Source organism: Salvia miltiorrhiza, unplaced genomic scaffold (assembly GCF_028751815.1).
Source record: "Salvia miltiorrhiza cultivar Shanhuang (shh) unplaced genomic scaffold, IMPLAD_Smil_shh fragScaff_scaffold_132_2, whole genome shotgun sequence".
NCBI lineage: Eukaryota > Viridiplantae > Streptophyta > Magnoliopsida > Lamiales > Lamiaceae > Salvia > Salvia miltiorrhiza.
In genome coordinates, this window is record NW_026651413.1 from 15,357 (window position 1) to 22,397 (window position 7,041).

General features: G+C 37.8%; 1 long non-coding RNA gene across 1 annotated transcript; it reads right to left on the reverse strand.

The window, feature by feature from the left end:
- Positions 1–399: 399 nt before the first annotated feature.
- LOC131002445 (uncharacterized) lies at positions 400–3,177 on the reverse strand. The gene is made up of 3 exons (XR_009094294.1): positions 2,951–3,177; positions 1,270–1,348; positions 400–666 (listed from the first exon to the last, which is right to left on the reverse strand). It is a non-coding gene; the product is annotated as an uncharacterized LOC131002445 (long non-coding RNA).
- Between the last annotated feature and the right edge of the window lie 3,864 nt (positions 3,178–7,041).

The following is a 7,041-nucleotide window of genomic DNA, read 5'->3' on the forward strand; positions in this document are numbered from 1 at the left end:
TTATGTAAATAGATAAATTTTAAAATAAATTAAGATTTTTTTATTATCTTGTAACTTGTATTTAATTTTAATAATATTCGTGTATATTTTAAAAAATGAATTAAATATATGAAATTTCAACAAAATACGTATCCCGTGCATCGCACGGGTGAAACGCTAGTTAACTAGAAATCCTAACGCACACTAAAACGGATTGGCGCGCTTGTAGAAACGGGAGGAGTTTCTATATTGCTTTGATTGTTTTTTCTTCTGCTTCCGATTGAGCATCTTTAACGAGGCTCGGGCGGGGGGGCGCTGTCACAGCCCGCAACCCTTAATGACAAATTTAGCCGGGATTATGACTTGGGATGAGAATTAATGAGTGGGAACGGATATGGACAATTACTTAACATTAAAGTATATGGAAATGTCACTCATAGATAAAATGCTAGGATCATATATGATCATTTGGATACTTATAAAACATACACATAAAGGAGAACTGATTAAGGTGGGTTACCCAATAACACGTGTCACAACTTCATAACATAGAGTTATTCTAATTAAAGTGTTTTGCAGCGGAAAACGTGTGAGATATACATATGAAGATGTATACTCAAGGTTACATTTCTTGAAATGTCAAAGGAACACCCGCTCAACATCATTCCATTCCATCAGCTGCTCAACCTGCACATTTAGAAATACATGCAGGGCTAAGTATAAAAATACTCAGTGGGCACATATGCCTACTATCAAAATGTAACATGCTTCGTAAAGATTCAAATTGTCATGCCATCATAAACAGTACAGCAAGGGGTTTTTTCGCTAAAAATGCCCAAGCTTACTAAATTCAGTTGTGATTCTTAAAGTTCGACTGCAGTCTAAGTTCTTTTGTAATCTATCATATCTGGAACTGTGTGCCGGAGAGGTGGCCACCTCTCACGGTCACTTGACCGGCCAACCCGCTAGATGACTCACGGTCACTGGTGTACACTAGTCAAGGCAGGATAACTATCAACTGCTCAGGACCCGAATTCGATTGCATCATTGGCAAAGCCAAAGCAGATAGATATCATACTAAAATTTAAACATTTTATGGCAAGACAATACTTGAAATAACTTTAACTCAAAGATTTTGTCATGAAATAACTTGCTTGAATGTAACATTTAAACTCATTTGATATATATGAAACTGAAATTAATAGTTAGATCATCTCATGCATTCATTCGTATAAGACGCCTACGACACGCAGGGGATCTCTATATACGTATAGTAAAAGTAATGCCCACCTGGATAGGCAAAGCCTGAAGATCATACACATAAAAACCTGTCTTGGGAAAGCAGCGCTAGTCCCCCTGGTCACAAAGCCTACAAGAAATTCTATTCTTAATAGGTCTCCTTGAATCTAATCTTAAGCCATGGTGTAGTGCTTAACATTCTATGATTCACTTAGTCGGTTTTCAAAATTTAATGAATAAATAATTGAAAACATTTCTCTTGAGTTAAGAACACCAACAATATTCTTACTCATCTTTCTTTAATAATTGGAATTATAAATAAAACCAATTAAATCTTAAATACTCTTATTGCAAAAATATAATGCAAATTCATGTCATGCTTGGCATATAATAAGAAATTACTTAAAATATGCACATAATAATAATAATTTAATATTATTATGAAAATTAAAATAATTAATCAAACTTAATAAGTCTAATTAATTATAATAGTGTAGCTTTTTTTTTTTTTTAAACAACTCTCCACAATCCAATTAAATCAATAATTGGGCAGCCCATTTAAAATAATTAAATCAAGGACCTCCCCTTTTTTTTTTTTTAATTTCGCAGCCCACTAAAAAAAAATGGCAGCCCAAGTTTAAATAAAATGAGTCCCAACCCTTTAATTAAACACTGGCCCAACTGAAATAAAATTTAAACAAAACTCGGCCCAACACTCAAGCCCAAACCTAGCCCAACACCCCCACCCCCTTTTCCTCCTTATCAGCCGCACACACACATACAAACACAAACGCAGCTGCACACTCCTCTCTCCTCTCTCTCTCGGACGATATGTCCGTCGCCACTGCCGTTCAACGGCGCCGTCACCGCCGGCGAGCGGCGCGGCTCTCCCTTCTTCGTCATCTTTCCTCTCCCCGACGACTGCTCATCTCTTTCTCCCTCACGACTGCTCGCCTCTCTCCCTCGCAACTGCTCGGACTTCACGGCCGTTGGAGCTCGCCGGAGCAAGCGGCGACAGGCTCCAGCTCCCTTCTCTCTTCTCCCTTCTCGGCGACTGCAACAAGAAAAGCTGCCGCCGACGTGACTCGGACTCCCTCTCTCAGATCTCCGGCGACGACAACAGCGATGAACTGCTGCAGCGCCTGAACCCTAGTGACCTCAATCCAGTCGCCCTCAGTCTCCTCCAGTGACTGCACGGTTCGTCTTCCGGCGACGAACGCCGCCGGCCACCCCTCTCTTTCTGAATCAGTCCGGCGACCACAGGACAGCCATGGCCGCCGCCGTTCTCAGATCCAGAGCAACGGCAAAAAAGCCGCCGCCTCGGATCTCCTCCCCCTTTTCACTCTCCCTTGGCCGGACAGCAGCGGCGAGTTGCCGTCGTGCCGTGCTCTACCTCCCTCCATCTATCGACTCTCACAGCCAACAAACACACCAAAGGACTCGACGCAGTAAGGTTAGAAATCAGGGGATAACAAAGCTTCAAGACTTCTCTTTTATCAAGTCGATTCTTTCATATGTACAAACATAAGTCTTTTCTTTAAATCAGTAAATGAATTTTGTTATACATACTGAAAACTTGGTTCAATTGTTAATGCGGATACACACATATTTATATATATACACAGAATAGATGTATGCGAACATATGTATGAATGTATTCTTCTAAAAATGAAAGATTGAGTTGTTGTCTACTTTAGTAAACACTGCGTAAATAATTTGGTTGAAATAAAACCTTGAGTTGATGAACATCTTGGTGGTTTTGATTTGGCAGTCTGGTTCAATAGTGAATTTGAAATGAAACCTTGATGAAAATGTTGTTTGTTTTATGGACTGAGCTGGAGCTCTATCTCTGGTTGAGAAATTTGTGTGGGATGAAGGAGGACTTTGGCTGATGATATAAAAGGGATGCACAGGGTGGGGTGACTGCACGGCTATGCTGTTACTTTTTCAAGAGTAGATGTGTGAATGAAAGAAAATAGAGTGTAGGAAGACTTTAATTGTGTGAATGAAGGAAAATAGAGTGTAGGAAGACTTTAATTGTGTGAATGAAGGAAAATAGAGTGTAGGAAGACTTTAATTGTAGGGAGTGGCTTGATGGTAAGTGTTGCTAAAAGCAATGAAATAACGTGATGTGACAATTAAAACATCTGTGATGAATTGTCAAACTGAAATAATTCTTTAGGGTTCAAATGCTCGTATAAAAAAAAATTCAAATGCTCAATTTAAATAAATATGCAATGTATAAGAATTTAAATAACTAAATTTACAAATATATTTTTGTAAATCGTCTTTGTTGGAATTAAAATAAATTCATTTTCTTTTATTCGGCGTGAATCATCTTCCTATCTAAGTTCAAAATTTTTCTAAACTTAGCTCGAGGAAACGGGGTATTACATCCCTCCCTCCTTATAAAAATTCCGTCCTCGGAATTGCATATCTGGTATTCTAGCTTGTGATACTAGTCATTCGTTTCATTCATCTCTTTTGTAGCCTTTTCCATCCTGTGATGGTTCCACTACATGACGAGAACAATATTATTGCCTCGTAACACTTGAACCTTGCAATCTAGTCACTAAACTGATTTCTCTTCATAACTTAAGCCCTGAGCTTGGACTATCTCATCTTTCTTAATCACATACTTTCTTAACTGCGAGACGTAATATTCAGTGTATACATCCACAATCCTCCACTAACCATTAGTGCACTATTCCTGACTTTCGTGAATCCTTTCGTTTTTCTTATTCTTGAGGCGAGACACATTTTCTCACCAGTATCCATTTTCATTTCGTGCTTTCATAATCCTTTCTTGCAATTCACACTTAACTATTGATGCAACTACACAACTTGATATTGTCTCCGGATGGTGAACAAGTACTAAACCAAATAAGGCAATCACCAATCGATTCTTCATATTTAGTGGTGAAACATCTTCTCTTAATTTCCAATTGATGGTACCATCATAATTCTTCACTAATTCGAATCGTCTCTGTTGTCTTACATTGAAATCTCTTTGCTCGAAAAAAACACTTCAAATTCTTGTCAGCTATAAGGACCTCACACTTAACTCTGTAGAGATAGTGTCTCCAAATTTCCAACACATGCACAACCACAACGAGTTCTAAGTCATAAGTCAAGTAATTCAACTTTGGGGCTAATGAGACATAGTGCTCAAGTTCTCTGAAGTTTAAAACAAATATTTGCTTCCTTTGAACATTCCTATTGATGGAGTTTTTGACACTTTAGCCGAAACAATCACCCTTCTAGTGTGAGGTTGTTGGCTCTGAGGCTGGGTTGGATCTTAAGTCTTATTCTAAAGTTCTTTTTTTTTATTCTCAAATTTTCTGTTGTTTTCTTCATTCCATTTTCTTTCCTTCACCACATCTTGAGGTGGTATATATCCAGATTGTGTCGGAGTCTTCCCATTCTCCCTTGGTAGCAGTGATTCGATGGTGAGAGTCTTACTCGTTGGTTGCTCCTATGTAATATTTCTTTGGCTTGGTAGGGGAATTGAATATCTCATGACGCCATTCGTTTGTGAACTCCTTCACGCGTTTCTCATAAGTGTCCACCACATTTGGAGCACGTCCTGACATTTTGTTGAAAACTCTATCATACTAGTTATCTGCCCTGGTTCTCCACTTGGGATTCCAGAAGTTGCTTTGTTTCTACCGACTGTCGGTCAAAAGATAGGTTGATGCTTAGTGTATCTTTCTAACTGTGAGAATATCACCTTCTAGTACTTCGAGAACTGACAGCAAACTAAGTCATTCTAGTCATTACTGTGCTTATCGTGGTAAAATAAGATCTTATTGTGACAACTACATAGTGTGAGTCTATACATTGGGATGACGCCCTACTCAAGGACAAAATCCTAATTGACAATCACCGAGATCTTAGTTATATGGGCTGGCCAGACCCAGCACAATGAATCACTCAGTCAAATGGGAGCTTCGCTGTCACAGCCCGCCCTAACGCGTGAATCTCACTACGTGAACTCGTCTCTCGACTCAAAACTTAACATCTTGACATCTTTTCAACGCAAACCAAACAATTCAAAATCATCAAAACTCTTTATCAGTAAACTATCATTTATACTCGACACCAATTGTTCGAGTGTCAGATACCAACATTTATGTGCGTTAATCATAACTCTCACAACTCACACCATTTAGTCATATCGTATCATCCATCAAAACAAATATAATCAAGTTATTTTCTAGAAAGTTTTGCTGTTTTTGTGTCATCTTTAAAAATTCATAACAACCAACTCAATCATCATAAACTCTCATACCAATTGATCTAAAAAACTCCATGAAGTGTAGTTCACTCTAAAAATGGTAGTTAACCAAAAAGGTTAAAGGTTTTTGGAGATATTGCTCTTTTAGTGCAGGCTGTCAAAGATTGACAGTTTCTGCCAATTTTGTTTAGGCCATTAGAAACCAAGGCAAACCTTAATAAAATTCCATCAAATTTAATCAGCCAAAACTAAAGGTATCCTTGAAGATTTGGTTAAAATTTCACAAGAGAAAACGTTCATATGATCTGCCAAATAAACAATGAAACTCATACACTTTTACTGTTGGAAAAATATGACAGCAGAACAGGGCATTTTTGAAATAATAAACTGCTCTGTTTCAGAGGTCATAAAAATCGAAATATTATGTTTTTAGAAAACCATTGAAGTCTAGTTTCGTTTAAAAAAAACGGTGATGCAAAATCCTTCATGGATTAATAGATATAAACGTTTTTGTGAAGTCTACCAACAGTTGACAGATTCTGTCAAGGATTATTTCAAAATATCTTTAAAATACCAAACATCATCCAAAAGACATGAAATTTTGCAGCGACGAAATACACATATCATAGATAAACATACTAAAATTTCAGAGCCATCAAGCAATGAAAACTCATCGAAACATAAGCTTGAAACTGCTGTAAAATTTTTACAGAATTCCAGTTTTAATTTCGTTCAACAATTATCATCCATAAATTGTAAATCAATTAGCATGCTCATGTGATATCGTAGAACACATATACGCAATAATATTCATTATGCAACGTCCCAAACTTCACGAATTTAAATAATCATACTCTAAAAACTTATACAATTTTCGTGCTTGGAAAAATACGAATTTAATATATATCGATTCTAGCATACCCTTAAGCACAAATATCAAGTCAAAACGATCAAACAAAAATCGAAAGACAAGCTAATATGTGAAAAACGGGGCTGCCCTCATGGGTTTCATAGCTACGGTTCGTTCCGTTCTTACTCCCTTCATTAAACATGCTCAACATCTACCCAAGAACAACATACTAAAATTTCACGACGATCCGACGTCGTTTCAAAATAAAGTCGAGAATCGACGTTTTTCGACGTCGACGAAAATCGAAAAGAAAACCATCAAAACGTAGGTAGAGATCTTACCTACTTAGATACGTGTTCGAAAAGATGATCGGGGCTCGTCTTCTCGCTCAAAACGGAGCTCAAAAGCTCCAACTCCTCAACAATGGAGATATGCGTGAGTTGTGTGTGTGTTTAGTGTGTGTGAGATAATTAAAAATTAAAAGTGAGGGGTGTTGGCTGCTAACAGCCGTAAGTAAGTGAGGGGAAAGGGGTTTGGGCGGTTGGGGGGTGGTTAGGGGTAGGGTAGGTTAGATATTTAGTCGTTAAATATCTCGTTTCGTCTCGTCTCGTCTCGTCTTAACGACTAACTACCCATACTCTTCGTTACTTGCCCTCTCAACTCCTACTCACTTTCATTACACTCGTAATTCTATATAAATATAGAAAACGCATGCCCGTTCTCGAAATTCTGATAA